At 37.8% G+C, this 25,563-nt stretch overlaps 1 protein-coding gene across 1 annotated transcript in view; it reads right to left on the bottom strand.

Annotated features, from left to right (window-relative positions):
• Positions 1-24,446, bottom strand: part of LOC124261726 (phospholipid-transporting ATPase ID-like) — a 105,698-nt gene extending 81,252 nt beyond the window's left edge. The window contains exon 1 of the mRNA XM_046696075.1: positions 24,329-24,446. The gene's annotated coding sequence lies outside the window, so the exon portion shown is untranslated. The remainder of the gene's footprint in view (positions 1-24,328) is intronic.
• Positions 24,447-25,563: the final 1,117 nt, after the last annotated feature.

The raw sequence follows: 25,563 nt of genomic DNA, 5'->3' as shown, positions 1-25,563 counted from the left end.
CTCCCAGTGAAAACCCTGTCACAGCCAGCAACCTTCTCCAAGTGAAACCCTGTCACAGTTCACAAGCTTTTCCAAGTGAAACCCTGTCACAGCCAGCAACCTTCTCCAAGTGAAACCCTGTCACAGCTCACAACCTTCTCCAAGTGAAACCCTGTCCACAGCCAGCAACCTTCATTGTAGCCAGGACATCCCCAGCAAACAGATCCACTAACAACCCTTCTCCCAAGCTTCCAGTTCAAACAGTCTTATCCATGCCTCTGTCTAATCAACATCCTGAATAAATGACTTTCTGTCTTTCATGGCAAACTTAAGGACATTCCCTGCTGCTGATGCTGTTGTCATGCCTTTTGATGAAGTTCTGTTAATATGTCAATTTCTGTCAATCAGCTGTCAATTTGGGTGAACACTGTCTCCTTTAATCATGTCACAAAGCATCAACCCATGACACAATGTTAGACATGGTTCATAATTGGATGACCTTACAATGACATCGAGAAGAAGACATCTCAAACAATCTGATATGAGATAACAAAGCTATACAATTTATCATTACAAAAACATCATTTAGTGAATAATTTAAGAACACAAACATCCCCTGGGACATCCAAAATGTTCTTTGATGACAATCTTTCCTTTCTGACAGTACTACTGATGAACTATCTGGCTGATTTTTTCCAGACAACATCCACAACACCTAGAGTACTCCCAAATTATTACCAAAGACATACTAGGCTCTTTGGGGTGAGTGAGTGAGTGAGTCTAGTTTTACGCTGCTTTTAGCAATATTCGAGTAATATCACAACATGGGACACCAGAAATGGGCTTCACCCATTGTGTCCATGTTGGGAATTGAACCCGGGTCTTTGGCGTGACAAGCGAATGCCTTAACCACTGGGCTACTCGACCACCCCCTACAGGCTCTATGGTTCATAACAGGTCAATGCTAAACATAGTAAACAACACACGAGAAGTTAATCAACATCACATCCTTCGTATTTCTGTAGATATCTCACATAACTTAAAATACTTTATCTGAAAATGGACATCTTACTACATTCCAAGGCCAATGGTGCAGCTGTATATTGTTAACAAATGAAAATTTGCCAACAACATCCCAAGGGACGGTGGGGTAGCCTAGAGGTTAAAGCGTTCGCTCGTCACGCCGAAGTCCTGGATTTGATTCCCCACATGCAGTGATAAATCTACAAATTCAACTGCCCGAGTCCTGGGACTCACTGAGATGAATAACTATGAGTCCCTCAGAACTTTTATGAGTCCCTAACAAAAATTAATGCCACAAATATTATTCAAACTGGTTTATTGTTACTATAGGTTGGACAGGTGAGTCTGATTGGTCTGGGATATTTCACAGAACAGAGCTGGTAGTACCTAAATCGTAACAAATGGAGACTCTTCCATTTTAACTTGTAGTTCATACCCTATCACATCAAACACAGATGTTAACAGATCACTGGCAGTGGTTGGAGAATCATAGTTGATTTTACGTTCCTTGAGAATTTCAATGTCTTCGTTTTCAAATTCATATAAAAAGTCAACAAAACGTTTAAACTTTGTCAGTGGGAGGTTTTCACAAGCTAACCAATGAACAGATTTCATCAAGGCGACAGCTGCTTTGTCTTGTTTTTCATACATACATGTAGTTGCAACCCCGAAATCATCACAAAGTTTTGGAGCCTGAATGGACAGTTTATAATCATTATGATGAGATGTCTGGTCAAAGTTATACTTTAAAACTTTCTGCATTTAGCATCTTGTGTCATACCATTTTCAATACATAGTTTACAAAATATTAAATCACCTTCCCTGTCATAAGTCAGCCATAACCGATGAGTATTCAGCCAACCTGACTGAAATGTCCTAACTTTGTGTTTTCTGACAGTATCTATCTGGGCGGCATGTCGACTGCTATATTATAAAAATAACATTAGGGCTCTACATGACCTTTGATGTTTTCTTTTACTAGAAAAATAAAAAAGTTACTAGCCAGACCCATGTAATTTCACTGTAATATTTTGTGAATAAAGATCTACAATTCCAACCAAAGTTTTGTTTTATTTCTTCACTCTGTTCAGTGATTCAAAAACAAATTACATCAAAAGAAATATGCCAACTGGAAGCCACTTTAACAAGTATGAACACAAATAGTAACTGTCTTACTTTAACTATTAACATTGAATGAATTATATCATAAATGTCATCATAGTTATAAATGAAATGATTCATTTATATGATTACTTTCCCAGGACTTGAGATTCAGAACCTTAAACAACAGAATGACATTCTATTTCAGCAGAACTTTAACCCTATCAAATGTCTCTTTCACTTTCAAATTACATGCAGATAGATTTAACAGTTGTTCAGCTACTGACTAAAGCTTCCTGCTTTTCTCTTACTGGTACTGGAGCTCTGAGTGCTCACACTGTGGATTCAGAGTCACAATGTTCATTGACCAATCAGTTTGTCATGAAAAACCTCATTTGCATATCGCTTACCTCTCTTAGCGTGTTTGTGTCTATTTATAGAGTATAAAAACTAGGTTAGTAGTTTTGCACATGCTCGAGCAATGAATCTTGGGATCTCATTTGCATACCGCTTACCTCCCTGACCTAGATGTCTATTTTGGTGAAATGAATTTTTGTGACCTAGATAGTCTATTTTTTGGGAAGTTAATCTACAATGATTTAGCCATTTAATGAACTCCACAAAATAAACAATAGTGTTTCATCTCTAATGTCCAAGAGCATGTTAAAAAAATACGAGCTGTCGAATTTATTTGCAGAGAAAGATTTAAAATATTGAAGCCCAAAAGTGGCTGGAATAAAAGTACTAAACTCACTCACTGTGAACATCCCAAGTGTGAGGCTCCACAAGCTGACAAGCAACTCATCTTGCCAATTGTTTCAAATTATATATCTCCATAGTTGCCGAAACATTAAAAATGCCTCAGCTATGTCCCGACTGGACTCTGATGTTGGTATCCTACACTATTTTGATTATGATAACCAATTACCCCAGCAATCTGCCAAGACCCCAATGGATTCAGCTGCCAGGATACAAGAGAGGTACCAACTTGTAAACACTGAATATTGTACCAACCCGACCTTGTATATTTGCATATTTATCCATATATAACCCCCACAGAAACCATCGTATCTATTTTCTTTCTTAGTCAAGAAAGCTACAGATCATATGATAAACCTAATCATCTTATCGAGATAATGAGAAGATACCAATCAATCACTGATGCTGATTTGTCAGCTGTTGACAGACATCATGACCCATGCTGTGTGATAATAAGCTGATTGTCATGCTGTTTAGTCATACACTTCACAATTAGTAACGCATGACATTACATTAGGGAGGGTATTAGAGCTTGACTGTCAACCACCGTCATTAACAGCAATCTCATTATACCCGCTTCAATACACATCTCTACGTAGAAGATAAGTAGCTTTCTACACAAAAAGGTTTAGTTCAGCATTAGAGCGGAGCAGCGACAATAGATGCATAAAACATTTAGGTTAGTTGGCAATATAGTTTTTTACCTGAACACATAGTTACACACAATATACTCTGCAAGAAACTGAAACGCAAAAGCAGAACCCTCACATTAACGTTGACAGAATATCTCAATACATCACGAATATAAATGCCCATTACAGTTTAGAATTCTGTGGGAAATACACCCTTCTGTGATATCACCCACCCAGTCAATCTGAAGAGGCAACTCTGGCCTCTTTAGCTCAGAAAACAAAGACTTGTAATGGCATAACATGTCACTATATATATTGAGCATTTTGTGAGAAAAATGAATGTATACTTTCAAACATTGATATTAACTCTTTCTAAAATTATGTTTTGTTTTATTTATGAAAAAATAACGATTGTTTTCAAGTATATTCAGTTCTAGGTGGGGCTGTGGGGTAGCCTAGTGATTAAAGCGTTGGCTCGTCATGCCGAAGACCCGGGTTCGATTCCCCACATGGGCACAATGTGTTAAGCCCATTTCTGGTGTCTCCTGCCGATATTGCTGGAATATTGCTAAAAGCGGGGTAAAACTAAACTCAGTCAGTCAGTCAGTTCTAGGTGGGGTTTTTTTTCTGTTAATAATAGAACGACATCATCCAATTATCCCTACAAAATGTTTGGTATAATGACATATCGGTGTTTATCCAGTGTTCACAAATGGTGTTTCAAAGTATCTGGGTCCTGTAAGTTGATGTCTGTCTGACCCATTGAAAATTCACAGGACTTATAGAATGAAATTAAAGACACATTTCAAATTGAACATTTCTTATAATTGGCATTGAAATATTTGACATAAGATTTATAAACAGCAAACAAGTGTCACATGTCCCATATAACAACTTCAGTCAAAGTCATTGTGAAATATACAGTCAGACACTGGTGGGCTTTAGACTTCTATCAGACCGTTGGTTATCTGCGGGTTTGTCAGAGGGTCAGACGCTATTCGTGAACACTGATCTGGAGTTGATATGTACATGCTATTCATGTTGACCTTGTATTGTTTTCAGAGGATAGTTCATTCAATAGTATACAATAGCCATGGAACAATGGGGCATTATTTACAGCTTATATAAGTATATCCTATGTCTGTGTTCAATATCATGGGTATATTTACATGACATTATCATATGACATGATGATTAAATACCAGCCTATCAAACAGAAATGGGATCCAAATCAATCCTACTTATCTTATCAACCACTTATTCAGAAATCCAAACATGTTTTCATTGTAGGGATGCTTTGTTTATCAAACGCTAACCATACAGGTTGTTTACAAATAAACGTATCTGAAAAGCTTTTCTGTTTGCTTAAGCTGAAGACATTAATTGTCATACACCCTTTGTATTCTCCTAATCTTCACAGACAATGAGTAACCAATCAATGTTCAGAAATTGTTGCAGATATTTCCTGCCCTCATTACAGACAGTAGCCCATTTTCTTGTTACACTTAGCGAGCAAATCATTCAAGGCACCTAATAAGCCTTAGTGTTAGACAGAAAGTCAAAGTTGGATTGGTGTGTTCCTCTAACATCCCTCTCATCAGTACATCCCAAAGGGGATTTCTGGTTATAATAGATCTGCAGCCAAGCAACACACAGTAATGTCGCAGCTCTAGGATGGCAACCTGTAAATACTGGACCAGACAATCAGGTGAATGCAACCAAACTGATCAGGCTTACATTTGAACATTCTCTACATAATGTTTGAGGAAAGTCCAACCTAATACTGGTTGAGATGTCAACCACTTTGGTCAAATCCACAATCATGGGTTTGGTACAGACCAACCACAACCGTAATCAGGAGAATCTGGGATTTGAACCCAGTACCACATTGATCTGGCATATCTATGGGATGCAACTCTGCATGGTGAATTTGACTGTCCCCAACACCTTGGCATGTTTCACAAGGGAATCCAACATAGGACTGGCATTTAACCTGAGTCCATCTTTGAAAATGTCAGAGTGATCTGGCACCCCAACCAGTGCCCAGTGTGGATCTAACATCTATGATTAGCATCTTGAAGACAGCTTCACAAACATGTCCATATGTAACGTGTGTGATGGTAATCATTTACATAACATATATACATATATATACAGGCTGGCTGATCTCGATCACATTACAGGAGTTTGCACACAAGTTAGCATGGCTAGTGTTGCTCGAATGACTACTCAGAAGTGCTTGGTCTGCCATCTTGCCTAAACCTATGGGATACTGTACTACTCAAAAGAAATTAAGGATCACTCAATTCTTTCCCATTAATACATCAGTCAGTCAGTCATGCCAGTCAGTCATGCCAGCAAATGTATCAGGATACATATCATGAGGAAGACGTAGTAATTCAGAAATGGGAAAGTAGAAGATTTGATTTTCACACAGCCAAGAGGAGAACTGATGCACTACTTCAGTATGAGTGAGTGCAATGATCATTGAAAACCTTTCTGTACTCTACATGTTGATATCCGTCTGTGCAGCTCAGACGCCACGGTACAATCAGCATAATCAACCTCGTCCAGCCGTGCTTTCCTAACTCCCTCAGGGTCACGCTGATGGCCAATGCTGCCTCCCTGATATGGAGCTTCCACACGTCTCCACATGACTTGCATTTTATTACCCCCACAACAGCTCAATCAGCTGAGCACATACATGCATCTAATGGTAATAGACAATCACACACAGTAAACCCTCCTCAATGAGGGTCAGCAACAGTTTACGATAGCTGGTGGCAACAGGTCAGTGGTTACATTCCCTCACTGAATGATTTCTGTCAGCAGCAGGAACGTAGGTGGGGGAAACGATAGCAATCAGCTCAAGCCTAAACATCAAATCAGCAGAATAATCCCTGATTATGATATTGTGATTGAATTATCTTCAACTGCAGCTTAACAATGCTGTCCTCCAAATGGGCAAATCATGTTCAGTGTTCACAAATGGTGTTTCAAAGTAACAGGACATTGGGTCCTGAAAGTTTCAGGTGTCTGTCTGACCCATTGCAAATTCACAGGACCCATGGAATAAAATTATACACACATTTCAGATTTAACATTTCTTATAATTGGCATTGAAATTCTTAACAAACATTAGAAAAATTAAGATAAAATAAACAGCAAACAAGTGTCACATGTCACATATAACAACTTCAGTCAAAGTCATTGTGAAATATACAGTCAGACACTGGGGCCGGTGGGTTGTAGACTTCTATCGGACCGTTGGCGAATCTGCCGGATTTGTCAGAGGGTCAGACACTATTTGTGAACACTGCATGTTAGCAGGCAATGGTCAGCAGGTAGACACATGTGATGTTCTAGCCATTCCACTGAAGGTAGTGGCAGCATGGAGAAGTATTACAGATTGAAAAGAAATTCAACTGAATGTGTATTTCACAGTGCAAATTTTAAGATCCTCAAAACATATCATTTGCGCCTTGACTTAAGCTGTTTAAATTCAATATTATCTTTCTACATAAATAACATTTCACTGTTTAGATTATAGGGATGACAGGGCCATGTGTGTGCTAGTCTAGGGAAAATCAGGTTGGACTAGTCGTCGTCTCATATCTAATTGTTTTACATAACCCCTAGTCCCAAAAGAACTGTTGACTTGATGGAGAAAACCAATGCTGTGATCCTCTGTGATTACAGCTGGAACTGTTCTGCTACTTTGTCTACGAAGAAAGAACAACCTTGGTGGTACTGCTAGTCAGTGCTACTTTGTCTGAATCCAAGTTGTCTGTTACAGTGTATTACAAAGAAAGGACAACCTTGGTGGTACTGCTAGTCAGTGCTACTTTGTCTGAATCCAAGTTGTCTGTTACAGTGTATTACAAAGAAAGGACAACCTTGGTGGTACTGCTAGTCAGTGCTACTTTGTCTGAATCCAAGTTGTCTGTTACAGTGTATTACAAAGAAAGAACAACCTTGGTGGTACTGCTAGTCAGTGCTACTTTGTCTGAATCCAAGTTGTCTGTTACAGTGTATTACAAAGAAAGGACAACCTTGGTGGTACTGCTAGTCAGTGCTACTTTGTCTGAATCCAAGTTGTCTGTTACAGTGTATTACAAAGAAAGGACAACGCTTGGTGGTACTGCTAGTCAGTGCTACTTTGTCTGAATCAAGTTGTCTGTTACAGTGTATTACAAAGAAAGAACAATGGTGGAGTCAGTGCTACCTGAATGGTGTCTGTTACAGTGTATTACAAAGAAAGGACAACCTTGGTGGTACTGCTAGTCAGTGCTACTTTGTCTGAATCCAAGTTGTCCGTTACAGTGTATTACAAAGAAAGGACAACCTTGGTGGTACTGCTAGTCAGTGCTACTTTGTCTGAATCCAAGTTGTCCGTTACAGTGTATTACAAAGAAAGGACAACCTTGGTGGTACTGCTAGTCAGTGCTACTTTGTCTGAATCAAGTTGTCCGTTACAGTGTATTACAAAGAAAGGACAACCTTGGTGGTACTGCTAGTCAGTGCTACTTTGTCTGAATCCAAGTTGTCTGTTACAGTGTATTACAAAGAAAGAACAACCTTGGTGGTACTGCTAGTCAGTGCTACTTTGTCTGAATCCAAGTTGTCTGTTACAGTGTATTACAAAGAAAGAACAACCTTGGTGGTACTGCTAGTCAGTGCTACTTTGTCTGAATCCAAGTTGTCTGTTACAGTGTATTACAAAAGAAAGAACAACCTTTGGTGGTACTGCTAGTCAGTGCTACTTTGTCTGAATCCAAGTTGTCCGTTACAGTGTATTACAAAGAAAGAACAACCTTGGTGGTACTGCTAGTCAGTGCTACTTTGTCTCAAGTGTTGAATATTGTGTCCGTTACAGTGTATTACTGAATCAAAGAAAGGACAACCTTGGTGGTACTGCTAGTCAGTGCTACTTTGTCTGAATCAAGTTGTCTGTTACAGTGTATTACAAAGAAAGGACAACCTTGGTGGTACTGCTAGTCAGTGCTACTTTGTCTGAATCCAAGTTGTCTGTTACAGTGTATTACAAAGAAAGAACAACCTTGGTGGTACTGCTAGTCAGTGCTACTTTGTCTGAATCCAAGTTGTCTGTTACAGTGTATTACAAAGAAAGAACAACCTTGGTGGTACTGCTAGTCAGTGCTACTTTGTCTGAATCCAAGTGTCTGTTACAGTGTATTACAAAGAAAGAACAACCTTGGTGGTACTGCTAGTCAGTGCTACTTTGTCTGAATCCAAGTTGTCTGTTACAGTGTATTACAAAGAAAGGACAACCTTGGTGGTACTGCTAGTCAGTGCTACTTTGTCTGAATCCAAGTGTCTGTTACAGTTTACAGGGAACCAACTATGGACATGCTGTAGTTACTAACAGCTGCCATCTTCATCATTAAAGGTATATGTAATGGGATATGCTAAGCTGTATCAGTTTTCTGCTGTAGCAGAAACTGGCAACTTATGTTACCATCATACCCAAACAATTAGTGAAACTTACAACTGGAGGGTTTTCCTGTACATGTGGACTTGTGACAACAAGACATTTACCTATCATATACCCTCCATCCACAGAAGAAACCCTATGGCATCATCACCAATTGATAGTCTCACAAAGCAGGAATTACATAATAGTGAAATCTTTGTTTTTGAGATTATATTATGTGCATCCACAAAAACCTCATCTGTTCCATTGTGGCAAGTTAAAACAAGGAGGGCTTTGTGGCCCAAGGAATCCAGGAACATTCAGAGGTCAAGTATTCTACATCTGGCCTTCCAGGATAACAAGTAACTATGAATCACTAGATCTATGTGTTGATTTCAACCTAGTACCCAATTTAATTGGTCAGAAATATATCTGCAGTTACAAAATATAATAAGTATGGTCTTATACTGCCACTGATAGCACTGCATCCCATTCCTCTCCAACTGTTTACAACACATACATCCCCAGCTTTCATATATGCTCCACACTCTTCCATCATAAACATATCGGTTTCCTTGAAAGCACCTGAAATACGTTTCGCTACATCTATTCGTTGAAGTAACAGCTTGGTTGGTGACAGACTCATCAGACTGCTCATATTGACAGCAAATGTTTTTATCCAAGACTGGCATAGATCTAAAATCTAAATCAAACATGATTTATTTACAATAATCTTAAGACAAACAGAGTAAGTTCCCAGAATATTGATCTAAACCAGCGACCTGACATCATGTATTATCATAACCTAAATCAGCAATAACAGCCCTCCATGGCAACTGCAGATATGTTGGTGAAATTGAAAGAAAACATATTCCATGATGACGTTTGCCTGAAGTCCAGAAAGAATGCATGCATCCCAGATGTGCATAGCATGATATACATAAACATGTTGGACACATTATATCCCAGTGCATGATCTGTAAGTGTTATAATGTATGATATACATAAACATATATATACCATCATGATATACATAAACATGTTGGACACATTATATCCCAGTGCATGATCTGTAAGTGCATCATCTGTAAGTGTTATATGTGCGATATATACCATATGCGATATATACCATCATGATATACATAAACATGTTGGACACATTATATCCCAGTGCATGATCTGTAAGTGTTATATGTAGCGATATATACCATCATGATATACATAAACATGTTGGACACATTATATCCCAGTGCATGATCTGTAAGTGTTATATGTAGCGATATATACCACTAGAACATGTCAAGGAGCATGTGATTCTTTCATATTACTAGTTAATCACATCAAAGAAGAAATACCATTAGAACATTATTACTTTTTTTAGAATTGGAGGAGGGGGTGGGGTGGGGATGGGTGCTAAACATTTTTTAGTAGTAGCCATGGGACTCATCTCTAACTGTCAATAGATATCTTGTTGTCTGAACAAAAGTGAAATGTGAATAAGCATTCCAGCCATGACAGTTAGAGCACAATGACCGCTACCATTACTCAGTTACCATCAGACATAATCACGGATGTGTGTTGGCAGAAATATGTCATACATTGCCACATATATCCTGAACATGATTCAGCATCAGCTGAGGCCAGAGGTTAAGCCTTAAAATTCAGGCAAGTAGGTCACATTTTCTCTAATTTCAAACATATTTTATTTTATGAAAAGGGTAAACATGGTTGCAAGTTGGATTATTAATCGTTAACTAAATATCGATCGATTATCGATAAAAACTGATAAGACAAGAAGTCTGAAAGAACTTAATATCTTTCACACCACTGGTGAGTGGTGCCATGTTTATGTATGGGTTACTTACAAAACACCGGCCTGAACAGAAGTTAGAAGAAGCCCATGAATAAAATGTTAACTTTGAGTATTGAGCAAGTAAATTTTAACTTTATTGTATCACAAAAGTTTATGAACGATATTATCGATGCCACTATTTTCATATCGATAATCACTAATACTTTTTTCTATCGACTATATTTCTGATTATTGATCTTTTAGCGAGCCCTTGTAAAACCCATAGAATATTGTCACAGACAGGGTTAATGTGTGATCAAATCAATTAGCAGATACTGGGAGCTTAGGGACAAACCTCAATCAATCATGACAATCAATAATACTTTGTCGCCATCTGAACAAAACATGCTGCAATTCTATTTTCATCTGGACAAAATATATTGTGTCACCATCACATCTGAGTGTTAAACTTCTGCGGTGTCACCTTCTCATCTGGACAGATATGTTGTGTCACCATTACACTTGCATTAAACTCATATTGTGTCACCCCTCCACCTGTGTTAAACTTATATTGTGTCACCACAACACCTGTGTTAAACGTATATTGTGTCACCACAACACCTGTGTTAAACTTATATTGTGTCACCACTACACCTGTGTTAAACTTATATTGTGTCACCACTACACCTGTGTTAAACTTATATTGTGTCACCACAACACCTGTGTTAAACGTATATTGTGTCACCACAACACCTGTGTTAAACTTATATTGTGTCACCACAACACCTGTGTTAAACTTATATTGTGTCACTACTACACACCTTATATTGTGTTAACACCTGTGTTAAACTTATATTGTGTCACCACAACGCCTGTGTTAAACGTATATTGTGTCACTACTACACCTGTGTTAAACTTATATTGTGTCACCACTACGCCTGTGTTAAACTGCATATTGTGTCACCACTACACCTGTGTTAAACTCACATTGTGTCACCACTCCGCCTGTGTTAAACTCATATGTGTCAACACTGTTAAACTATTGTGTCACCACCTGTGTCCACCTGTGTCACCACTCCACCTGTGTTAAACTCACATTGTGTCACCACAACACCTGTGTTAAACTTATATTGTGTCACCACAACACCTGTGTTAAACTTATATTGTGTCACCATTCCACCTGAGGCTTACAAAGTTTTCCTGTTACAATCTGCAAAACAAGGACAACCAAGGTGAAGGCAAACCAGCCACGGCTGCTTCAAGCAATATTAATAATTTGATAATGTCACCATGCAAGGAAGTAATTACATTTGAAAGTACGAAAATGGCAAAAGATAAAGCAATATTCTGGGCTAGTAGTTATTTGACAACATCATGTTCCGCCTCACTTTCATGTCCATTGTATCAAGACGTAATCAGAGTCAGCATTTGATGTTTTAGTACATAAACCCTGGGAAGCAATGAGGTTGAAGCTAGAGTGTCCTGTTCCTGAAAGGTCTCTGTCTGGACTTTGGTGTGGGAGCCTTATTGGATGAGACATAACTAGCTGGTCAATTCTAATCATGCTTATCAAAATAGCCAGTTCTGGCCAACTTCCTAGACTAAGGCTTAGTCTCTGAATATATATAATTTGATAGTAACAAACAAGCCCATTTATGTTGAAAAGGAGCCCTAGGGAGACCAGAGATTCAGAGACTAAGAACATCTGCATTGGGGCTAACACGCTGGGGTCATTACCACTAGAAGTCACATCATACAACCATCAGATAACGCTATAAGTGAAAAGGCATATTTATTGGCCCTCCTGTTAAGCCCTGTCCTATCTCCATGCTGTCATCACCTCATGTGGGCCGGTCAAGTGCCCCTACTGCCTAACATTTTACTGTTGGGAAACTTGCAGCCCACAATGTCACTTTGACACTAGATGACCAAGGTGCAAGATCTGTGTGGAACACCAACAAATTATTTATGAATTTGAACTTATCTCCAAATTCAAAAGTTTCCATTTGTATAATATGCTTAAGAGGATATAGATAACCACCTTTTTTTCAAACAAACTGTTCAATGGAAGTGAAAAGGCCAGCGCCTGTCTTACGCTTGAAGATGTTCTGGGTGTTTCTAGATACTAGATCATCCGCGACTAGATTTCACCTTTTGCATGCCACATCACGAAGGTAAACAGATTTAATTCCGAGATGCTGTGCCTTTTGAATTTGGTTCTTCACGAGAAGGCTTAATTAACAGGGTCGGGTGGTCAGACTTGCTGACTTGGTTGACACATGTCATTGTATCCCAATTATGTGATGCTCATGCTGTTGACCACTGGATTGTCTGGTCCAGATTCGACTTATTCACAGACCATGCCCACTGTGATATGGAATATTACTGAATGTGTGTGTAAACCCAAACTCACTCACTCACTCTTCAATGAGTGCTAGGTCCCTGCCATATGTTTTACTGTTAAGCAATTAGATAAAAAGAGATACTCAAAACACACCAGAGTTTCACACAATAATCTTATATCAGGAATAAGAAAAATAACCCCTTTGTTTTAATTACAATTAAATCCTTAACCGTGATTTACAATTGGGCTGCTATGTGTGGACCTGCTAGTTAGACAATGATACAATACTTTTACAACATAACATTCAGGAGTAACCTTTCCCCAAGATTTTGCTTGATTTGTCTCTTCAAACCAGAAACTGTGCACAAGGCCTCCACTATAGCTTCATGTCACCCAATGTGCTTGTTAATTAAGAGTTGACAGATGAAAATGTGAGGCAAGATTCCAGACCACTGGTGAGGATGTTGGTCCGGCCAGCCATGATAGTTAGATATGTTTACTTTGTAACCCGACCCCCAAAGTGAGTTAGTTTTCTTGCAGATGTTAACAGACCCTGAACCTGAGGAAATCTAGACTTGCTTTATTTAGGGCTTTAGCACTGCAGAGAGGGCTAGGCAGTAGGGAAAATAATGTTGTTCAGGGACTGTGAGACAGGCCAACTTCCATGCACTTGTCTATGCAGGAGGTCAAGGCCATGCACTTGTCTATGCAGGAGGTCAAGGCCATGCAGTTTTCGAACAAAGGATGCCCATCACTGCCATCAGCATGAAAGATATTCAATGGTGAATATTAAATGTTTTGTGTTTGGAGAAGAAAAGGGTGATGTGTTACACTGACAAGAAAATATATTGAAACATCAAAAAATGCCATGCCATACTATACCGTACCGTACCGTACCATACCATTAGCATACCATCTTCACTGATACAAAGGTTAAACAGAGCTTTAATGATATCATGATGACAAATGTATTTCACATAAATATCAAATTATTTTCCATATTATCTTTGAAACTTTTCAAAATCGGTGTCACACCTATCTTCAAAGTACATGAGCACATTATCCTTTGTATCTATGGAAATAAGGCACGCTAGCAACCCTCCCTGACTAGAAATAAGACATGTAAAGTAGAAGACAAAACCTTGTGTTGTCGCCATGGCAAAACACAACAAACAGCACTTTCATGTTTTAAGATTGTGATTTCTCCACATGAATAATATTTAATACATGAGCAACATTAACCAGGATGAAACACTTGTAAAGCATGTTAAGATCGGTTGCTGTTGGCGGCATGTGTTTATGTGTGTCAACACCAAACTGCCCCAGCTAGGCTTGCTGCAGTGCAGATACTGCTGAATACATCGGCAAGGAACTGGTTTATCAATACAGGACTTTTAGAATGTTTATTCAAATAGTTTCCAAATATCCAAGTTTCCAATCATTGTATGATGTGTATGATTAACAATATTAAGATCAATAGTGTTGCCATGAGGTAATAATACCTTTTCATCACGTCACATGTTAGCAGAGGTTTCATCTGTGATTGTTCAACATGCATGATGATGTAAGTTTACCCAACAAACACTCATAAAGGGTTTAACTCTCATCATTTTAAGGGAAGACAAAACAAACAAACATATGCAAGGGTACAATGAACTTAGATGTTCCCTATATTTTTTGCTGCAATGTTATAGACTATGTTATGCATCAGTTATATGCAATCATAAATTGTTATTTAAGCTAATCCAAAAAAACATGTGACTGTCACTGATGATAAACTGCTTCTGACCTAAAGTGGGTTTTTTTCACTATAAATTACGCCAACTGACATTTGCACCAAAGTTTTCTTGATATCCAGTTTCCCAATTGCAGTGAAACTGGTATAGCCTTATTTTCCATCTGTGAAAATGAACATTTTGAACTCTCTATGCCGCAGTACAAGGATTTGGTTTTGCGAATTAATTCATTGCACTGCACATTGAGTTTACAAATTCCTGCCCAGGTTGGACAGCTCTGCTTTACTTTACTTGAAGACATCCTGCCTATGTACATCTGTATCTTTGCTCAGCTACTATATGATCATCCCACCAAACGTTCTGCGTGAAAACAATGACGTAATGTCGGAACTCATAAAAATGATCTTCGATGCAATTCTGAACTGACACAAAAGAAATCAACAACACTGGTGACTGTTGAAAGTAAATCTAAATCAGTTTTTGTGATAACAAAATATGGGTTTCTAAAGTACGATTCAGAGACTATTGCTATGACAAGAGCGTATTGTTCTGCACAACCTGCACATGCAGGTCAGACAAACTTCGAAGATGTTCACTTCAGATTTTTAGAAAGGAATATACATTTATCTAAATGTAAGATACTTTCATTTCAAAGATACTTGTTCAAACTATACAAAAGACTAAAAATGAGATGCAATTTTGAATGTTTTGAGACACTTATAATATTGCCATCTTGACTTTTACCAGGGGCTGCCTGAAGAAAATTATTTTTATGTACATAGCAATAGAAATTAAACTTTGAGGCCAGCATTTACACAGAAAAATAAAAAAGGTGTGAATTTGATATTTTTTAATTTAATAAATAAAATGTAAAACAATAAAATCAAGCTTTAAGGCAGCATTTCTTAAGATAAAAATTAAAGGGGAAAATTTGATATATTCAATGTAAAAATAAAACAAAGTAAAAATTATACAAAAAATACTGTACCTTTATCTAATATAGACTTTATCAATTTAAAGGAATTGTTCTGATTCTTGGAACCTTAAGACACAATACAAATGAAAACGGACGGTATAGTGGAAAAATTATCAGGGCAAGTGATTTTACATGTGCCACTGTACCGGAGTACACCAGCAATTTTAAAGTTATTTCCACCCCTGTCCCTCACATAAGTTTAGGGTGAGACAGTTTTACAAAACAAATTGGAGTTTCAATGGGACTATCAATCTTAATTGTAATATTTTCTTTTAAATTGCCAACCAACCTACCTTAATTTTCAAACCACTGTAACTGGAACCACCAAAACAAGAGCTGTGTGTTGGTTCCCGAATATTACCCTCTTTACAGTGCCTGATAGTATCCTAGAGAGGTTTATACCAACACCTACCAAATGAAACATCCAGGCTGTACAACTGAACCACAAGGTTTAAAGAAATATTTCTTAACATTCTAATTCTTTCACTTAAGAGGCATGAATGACGCACTGCACTTGACACAATAGCCCACCGTGGAACAGTAAGTTTATAAAGTCATGTACCACCAGCTGTGTATACAGTGAATACCACCAAATACTGATTTCACTGACGTTATTGACAATGATGTCATCAACAAGTCGGCCATAATATATTGACAGAAACACGCTTACAGTGCAAGAGAGTCGATGTTTCAGCTGCGTTGAGACTGCATCTCAATGTAAACAGCCAACACCTACCTTTTAGACATCTGTCACCATGTCCATATCGACTCATGTCTAATTGAACGCACACATGTGGAAGGTGACATTATTTACACCATTATATCTCCCAGTAAGTTTGACCTTAAACACATGATAGTCATATCAATATCATTTTCATAACTGAATATACAAGATGACTTTACTGTTTTCTGATGAGAGGAATCTTCCATTTTTCAATTTGCCAGATGTCAACCTTCTGTTAACTTATCTTTCATTATAAACTTTAAGTATATTTGTGTAACAAAATGGAAAATAACTTCCAAATGATCATGATCATTTCAGTATCTAAGCAATATACAACATGTCTCATTTCCAATTTTGCTGACACATGAAAATCTATCACGAATATTTACATAACAAGGATACCATGATTGATTACAGACTGTATTTGACTGTTAACCAAGACAGTTTCTTATTAACTGCAATTCAATCCTATCAGACTGGGCATAATTGTCATTTCTAAAACTAAAATATATTTCTAGTTGTATCCCTTTAAAGCGTATCAGCCCTTGCTTTGGCAAATTGTTTTGGCAAGACATTTTCTATTTCCTACTAGTTTCCTTTCTTAAGTTTGAAGATTATATATAAAAACCCTTGCCAGTAGGTGGAGAAAAAAAGAAAACATGTCATATATTGGTTTTTTTAAAATGTCACCTGAATGTCGCCATATGTACATAGAGAATACTACGCGAGGTCTCATTAGATACGAATTGTACGAAACGAGTGTCCTTCCTATGGTATCTGACCGAGCGAAAGCGAGGTCAGTAACCATAGGAAGGTCATGAGTTTCGTATAATTCGTATGTAATGAGACCGAGTGTGGTATTTTATTTATTACCCACGTCTTACATGCATTGAATTGACAAAATAGTGTATTTTTGTTATTGTCATGGTTTCAAACCGAAACCAGTTTCATAAAGAGGTTGCGGAAGAATTTTGTTCTGTAGTACACTTTTGCATGACGTCACACTGTATTGACGTCACTACGCCATTCTCGTCAGTCCCCTTGGTAACCAACGTCACGATGCATGTCAGTTGTCATCGCCTCTCGTACAGCCTCCTACAGTAAACTACTCCGTAACACCCCGTTTCTTGGTTTGACACTGCTTCACTCGGCTAAAATCACTGGCGGAAACATTGCGTTTATGTTTTTCGACGGATATAATGTCTCAGTTTGACTCACAATTATACAGTGACACGGCAACGTTCGCAATGTTTACATTCCCACAATGCATCTAAGTTGTAGAATGAATGAATTCACGTGTTTGTTTATGAATGAACAAGTAGTTCCGTCACAGCGTGAACTAACTGAGGTCATTGGTTATCCAATCAAATCGTTATAATCTCAGGTCAAGTCGTTACGACACAGTTCAACACGAAACGACACTCGTGACGTACAAGATTAGTATGCAACTACCCATACGTTGACCACGTGTGGGTAATAAGTTGTAATATAAGCTTACCTCAGCATTGAACCAAGTACATGCATTGTAAATTCACCCTGTTGTATGTACAAGTTTGCTTTAGGTAAGCAAAATATTATGTGTTGCTTCCTCCTAGTCCTACTGAATCCACAGCATCAGATCCTGACACAGTAAAGGTGTGTAATACATAGCATTACATCACATCCGCCATCAGAATATGGAATACTGAGAAACCTCAGCAAACATCATCTTACAGTGCTGTACACATTCACACATCACTTAATCACATCTATACAACATGTCCCTGATGAGGCTCCCTAGGGACTCATAGATGTCGGTGTTTTGACAATGTTTGATGGCCCAGAAAATAATACAGTTGCAGCAACATATTGCTTCTTATACTCTTTAATCCCAGATAGTTTATTTACCTGTGATATAGCCTGCCAATAAAAGCACCTAGTAACGTTATATACCAGATGACATGTATTGTGTCAAGGAATCATATATCCAATTCACTAGAGGCAAGCCTGTGAAAGTTGACAAGCAACATTTGCTATAAAAGCAAATTTAAAAAACACAGGAATAGAGCATGAATTGAAGCAAACCCAAATCAAAGAATTATTTTGCTTTGGGGAATAATCTAAATTCAAATTATCATCAAGAAATATGGAAATTTTTTCAGCCATTCTAAATGTGATAAGTCTGTTCTGTGCAGTCATCAATACCTTCAATCATAGTGTATTGCACGAGTCAAATAATTAATCGGTATACCATGAAAGAGCAGACACAAAACTCTTATGGACAACAACTTCTTTGTAGTAAGTTTCTTGAAAACAGTTGCAGCAAGTACCCTTGTTTACAATGTACTGATATCTGTTTTGGTTTACACTGAAACTTGAAACAGTACCAACACACATCCTTCTTCATGCTGAGTCAGTATGTCTCACTGACTGTATGCGTTGTGCAATCTGGAGCATCTGGAGAGAGATATCCTGTTTATCTTGTGCATGTAACATGTCAGTCAGACTGAACCCATATAGCCTACATCAACACACCAGTACACAGACTAAGTCGTGTTCTCTCAAACACCAGAAATGTGGCATTCAAACTTTTGTTTTCTTCAGAAATATATATTTCAACTTTTAGAAGGACACCAGACCCCGAGCATATTTGCATATAATATGCTATAGAGACGTTGAAATATGCAAGTAAAATAAATGCCAGCAAATGAAAAAACTCTTAATATTTACGTTTACGCCATGCCAAAATAACGATGCATATTTACCCAATACATCAAAATCATGTTGCGTATCATATCAATTCAAGCCAATCGAAACAAACTTAAAGTTTTTCCATCTCCAAATAATTAAGATGCACAACACAGATAGAATACCAGTCATGGTTTGTTAACTCTTCACTGATTGGCCCATCTATATATAGTGACCAATCAAACGGCTGTCCTGTAAACAAATCGAGATTCCACATGCTGAAAGTAAAATATCTAGGGTTTTTAACACTACAAACAGAAAACAACTTCATTAGAGGACTGCTAGATGAAAGAATAAGCAAGTGCCAGTGATATCTTAAAAGAACTTGTAACACTAGCTATTCGCGGCATGGAAGTGAAACACCACGGGAACAAGGTTTTGAAAAAACTGTGAAAACATGGCAGTTATATCATGTAATAGCGATCTTGGTATCTGTTTATACACCTAAATGGATGTAGACTAAGGCATATATTATTTCTTATAGACTGACTGACTGACTGACTGAGTTTAGTTTTACGCCGCTTTTAGCAATATTCCAGCAATATCACGGCGGGGGACACCAGAAATGGGCTTAACACATTGTAGCCCATGTGGGGAATCGAACCCGGGTCTTCGGCGTGACGAGCCAACGCTTCAACCACTAGGCTATTTCTTATAGAAAAAGTGGATAAAACTGTATTAGCTATTAGCTATAATTTAGCATTATTAGGTCGCACCTCTTAAACTTGTTACCAGGATTGTAAAATTATGGTGGGTTTCAAAAAGTATAGATACCCACTTGAAATTGGAAATACCCACTTAAAGTACTGTCGGAAATAGAAAAAAAACCTGTTTTTAGGCTGTTACTCTTTATCTCTAAAATTGACACATTTACAAATAGCAAATAGTATATCGAAATAACCCACATCGGCCTAACTGGGCATTCAGTGGGATGCGTAATAGTATATCCAGAAAAGCATGTTAACTCGTAAAATCGGGCAAAACTTAGAAAAATACGAATAGCTACTCAAAACAATAGATCAGACTATAGATGGCAATTAGGTCGCTCAGCCAGGTATGACGACGGACCGTCGACTCACCTGGCATGAAATGCACGTGCTGCCTACAGGCACAAGGGGTCATCTCAAAGATATTTTATGCTTTTTCATGTGTGCTGAATATGTCTCATCAGTGTTTCCGTTCTCCGGTATATACCTAAAAATCGCCGGTAAAATTTGTTGGAGACCGGTAAATTGAAAGCCAGCAGGACACTGTGTCCGGTAAATAATCATGTATTAAAATAAAAACATCATGGGTAAGCGAAATGACAGTCTTGGCTGTGCTTTCATGGTCACAAAAACTGTTATGCTTTGGAAATACCCAGGCTAAAAATAACTTTAAAATGAGTACCTACAGTATGGCAATAGGATATAACCGGCAAATTTCATTCATGACCGGTAAAATTTTAGGTCACCAGACACAGTGTCCGATAAATAATGAAGTCAGCGGAAACACTGCTCATCTATTGATCATAAAGTTTATGTTGAGATATGTAAAAGGGTATGATACCCATGGAAAAGCTTAAATCGCCATCATATTAAATGTCTCAAAATATATAAGTGGCATGACCACCCGAAGATCGACAGGACTGGATATTATTTGTAAATTGTTATGACATGCCGTTTGCTTCCCAGTTTAATTTCCCTAAAGGATTATCTTATCTCAGCTTATATCTCTATCCCCCAGCCCGGCCCCAACCACCCTCTGCGACACCCGTCCTGGATTTGCTTTTGAGACGACCCCTCCTACCTGTTTCTTTTTATAGTGAGAGTGTTTGTAACATAATATCATCGCACACTAATTAGCATATAGCCATGGTCTGTTCCAAATAAGTCGATATGGACTTACAAAAACCCCGCATTTCTCATTTCTGCACTAATCTCTCCTCAGTAAAGTCCTTTTTCTACGTTTCCAATCCCCCTACCACTGAGACTTTAGTTAGGCCGAACTTAGTTTAACAGATATTTCACACTTACACATATTAACTACATAAATTATACATATCAATGCAAAAAAACAGTTTTGTTCTATTTCCGACAGTACTTTAGTTTCAAAAGTATGGGTATCATACTCACATAACCAAAGCTTATCTGGAGTTATGGGACACCACATTTGTTTCAAAAATAACCAGTAGTTATTCATAACATCAAGTGACTTTCAATTTATTTTCTTCTTAATTAATCAAATCAGCCCTGACAACATATATTTACAATCTTCTTGTTTCAGTTTTCAAATGGTTGTCAGGCAGATTGCAAGAGTTTGTGTTTTGGCAACATGCTGACACTGGGACAGAATTGTAATGAATCCTAGTAGACCATGCCTTATCACAACCAATGATAGGCTTGACACAGCGGTGTGAGCATGGCCAGGAAATGTTGTTTTGTGATAATTGCCAAGCAAATACAGCAAAAATCAGATAAACACAACTTTGTTTACAAATAAAAACTGAATGAAGCAGATAAATATAACATTTCATCTTGAACCATTTACATATAATCATAACGAAATACCATATACACAACGAAAATTGTTCGAAATAGCCACTGGCCCACTAGCCTGTGGCTAGTAAAAATCCAGTCGGGCCAGTAAATCTCCACAGTCACTGGCCCGACTGGCTAGTGAATTTTCATGGGGTCATTTTGTAAATACATACATGTATATCACTCTCTCTGACTTGTTAAGTTATAAAAATACACTTTTAAATCACGCAAAATTATGCCCTGATAAAAATGTTCATCATATTAGCAGCTTAATGATGAAACCCATGCCTACATTCAAATTTCGGGCCATTGAATAATTTTGTGGGCTAGTAACTTTCAGGCATAGCTAGCCTGTCTGGCTTGCAAATTTGGAAACTATTTTGCACACTGCACAACAATCAATTTCTAGTTGTTCAACTTTACATCATAATAAAGAGTGGTTATATAACTTCCTCCTGATAATGCACAACTTCATTGAGCTAAGGCTGTTGGATATTTTATAGCTAAATAACATGTTGTACAAGCAAACTACAAATATTTCTTAGTAAAGTTATATAAACAAACAAGTAATCACATTAAGCAAAATATTCATCTATACTTGAGATGATATCTATCATAAAATCAGTGCCAACATGTGGAGATTATCAGCTGAGTGCATTGACATTTCAAAAATATCTAAAATAAATGGAACAGAAAAATACTTCTAATTCCAAATATATGATATCCCACTCCCAATCCCAGGGTCAGTAGTTGTCGACGATGTAAGACAAAAACGTAACTTTTATCTTTAATATCATTTAAAGTTTTTATTTTACTAACCTTGAGTGATAAAGGAAATATTTATCTATTTCCCGCAAAATATCAAGTGTTTCCCAGAAAAATAGAGTTGATGACATCTTTTCGACAAAACTGTTGCTGTTCCCCACATACGGGGATTTTGTATGGGTTTTCAACAATAAGCCATACTTTTCGCTCCGCACTGTGAGGGAGTGCAGGGGCGGATACAGCTTTTTGAGGGGGTGGGGGTGTGTGTGTGTGTGTGTGTTTGTCACACTATTGAGAAAAGGAGGGGTGCCCATTTCATTTTCACCCGAGTTTCAATGGTCATTTAACAAACTTTCAGCACCAAAGGGGGGTGCACACCCCTGCATCCCCACTCTGGATCAGCCTATGGAGTGTTGTGATCATGTGGCTTCCTATTTATATATTGCCTGTCAGAAGCAGACGACTGATCTTACTGAATTTTCGCCTGCTATTCCTTTTTATATAGGCAATTGATTTTGCATCTAAAGTGGTAATTGGTATTAACAATCTCAGGTAAATAATATCGACGCTTCTTCGCTTTTTATATAACTTAACTTCCAGATTTCCATTGTCAATAAAACTTCTCACGACAGTGACTGGGCATCCGCCCTACCGATGAAACTGCTTGTGCACGTACTCCCCCAATATAGAGCGAGCAATGCAATCGTCGAAATCACCAGAACGTCAAATTCAGCTCATTTCGGGATATAGCCAGTAAATACACATAGGTATAGATCTCTTCATTATATGATGCCATTCTCAGATAACTGAAGATTAATCCATACCTTCATGCACTGACCATGCACTGAAGTAGATTTAGATACAATGTCCACACGAACCTCCCCATTTGTTAAACAATGCCAAATGATTTACAAATGTTTACACAGATCTTCAGACATTGGAAAATCTCAATCCAAACATTTTTGGGAAATTTTGGGAGTAGGGCGATATGAATTGACGTGTTTGAGTGTCTTATTATGCATATTGTATTCATAACCTAATCCTCAATATGATAAGACTTGTCATGAGTGGGAGCCATGTTGAGATAGGTAAAGTACATTGTATTACAATCTCTCTCTTTAGCAAGGCATTTAAATAGACTGTTCACAGGTGTAGATAAATGATCGTACCATTAGTACTTTTGTGAATAATCCCACTATGACCAAAATAACATCACGCTACCAACAGAAATCATTAAATTAAAAAAACAAAACACAATTCACTTAGTCGGTAATAAAACAATTCAGTTATTCCGTAACAGACAATTGTCCTGACAATACATTACATCTCATCTCTCACACGATCGACCATAAACAGCGTGTCCATTATATCTCTAAGAGAAGTATAAGTCATGGAGATTTAAAGTAATATCTTTGTTGTTGTTACTTCAACGGCAACAAGTAAATCCGTGAATACCACAACACTGTCAACAGGCAAGATTGGCTGGCCTCACAAATAATTGAGACGGTAGATTACCGTGTAGTCAACATTTTGCGAGAATACAATTCAGTTAACACCTTCAAACATTCCGTTAGTCCACCTCATGCTTGCCGTTGTATAAACACCACACGTAACAATATACAATCACAAACACGAACAGTTATCGCCGATTCACGATCAACAGTGGCGACCGTCCAGGTTGATGAAACACCTGTTAAACGTGTGATAAATAACACATTATATATAACATATTCTCATCTCAGACAGTGAGACGATTGCTTGTGTTTATAAATTGATAAGAATGCTGAAATATAACATTCAATCATTATTTTACTCACAGAAAAGTACTATCGTATTTGTCCCACACACGAAAACGTAGCACGTCGCCATCTTTGTATGCAAATCAACACGGAAATGATGAGGACGCCTACCGAGGGATCGTCCATTCTTTTAAAACACCACAAGAAACGGCAGATCCACTTCATTTGTAAATGAGGTTTGAAAAAGACTCCCCTGTGCCTTTTCAAATATGCAAACAAGCAGTAATAGAAATGTACACCAGAAACACACATAAACCGTGTCATCGTTTATATCCATTGTATGAACAATTCGAAAGATACAAACGGTCCCCGATAAAAATAAAAGGTAGATGTGGAAACGTGTAAACATTATCCTGCTTCTTACTATTAGTCCATTCTGGGGTTTTACAAAGTAAATGTTACCGTCACTTGATTCCAGCTTTCTTTTCATCGTAGTACGGATAGGTTAGCCTCTAGAAATGTCCCAGGTGACTTGTCATGTTCATTAATCGATGTGCGGGAGAGATAGAGAGAATAACTTATTCATGCCTTTGATTTATACTGCATGAGGGCCGTCCCTCTATTATATGGTCTCTAATATTACAAAAAGACTGTCATTCATAAATACTCCATGTCATGTGAGCCAATATATCGACTTCTTCAAGTTTGAGAATAGTTAAGGTTGAACATATCAAAAGTACGTAAATAAATTAATAGTTCTTCCAGAGACCACATACCGATATGGTATATGATATGGTCTCTGGTTCTTTCAGATAAATTATCTTAAATCACTCGGATTTCCTGTTGTTTTGCAATCTCAGTTTACCAAATTGGCTGCAAACTTGCAGACAGTATGACAGCCATGTTATACAATCTACTCTAGTTAAGCCGTTAATTAGCACACGTTACCTGTAACAATATGTGTGGTGGAATAGTCTCGTGACAACAGTTTACTATGGTGTGGTTGGGAATTTTAGGAACGCTTCTGATGTAGTGGATTTCTCACTCAATGTGACGTTTCGGGACGTTTCACCTACGTACGAGTCACCACATTTGCATTGCATGTGGTAGACAGCACCTGAAGGATCTTCTTTGTTTCTTATTGTAGCTGGTTTGCCAGTTGCTTGTAAAGTACGCTGAATTGATCTGCCTCTCTGAGTGAGTGAGTGAGTTTAGCTTTACGCCGCACTCAGCAATATTCGAACTACATGTATATGGCGGCGGTCTGTAAATAATCGAGTCTGGATGAGCATGAGCATCGATCTACGCAATTG

This window comes from Haliotis rubra, unplaced genomic scaffold (genome assembly GCF_003918875.1).
Source record: "Haliotis rubra isolate DU_JTF1 unplaced genomic scaffold, ASM391887v1 Scf805, whole genome shotgun sequence".
NCBI classification, from domain to species: Eukaryota; Metazoa; Mollusca; class Gastropoda; order Lepetellida; family Haliotidae; genus Haliotis; species Haliotis rubra.
Note: the sequence above shows the minus strand (reverse complement) of the source record. Positions and strands in the feature narration are given on the sequence as shown.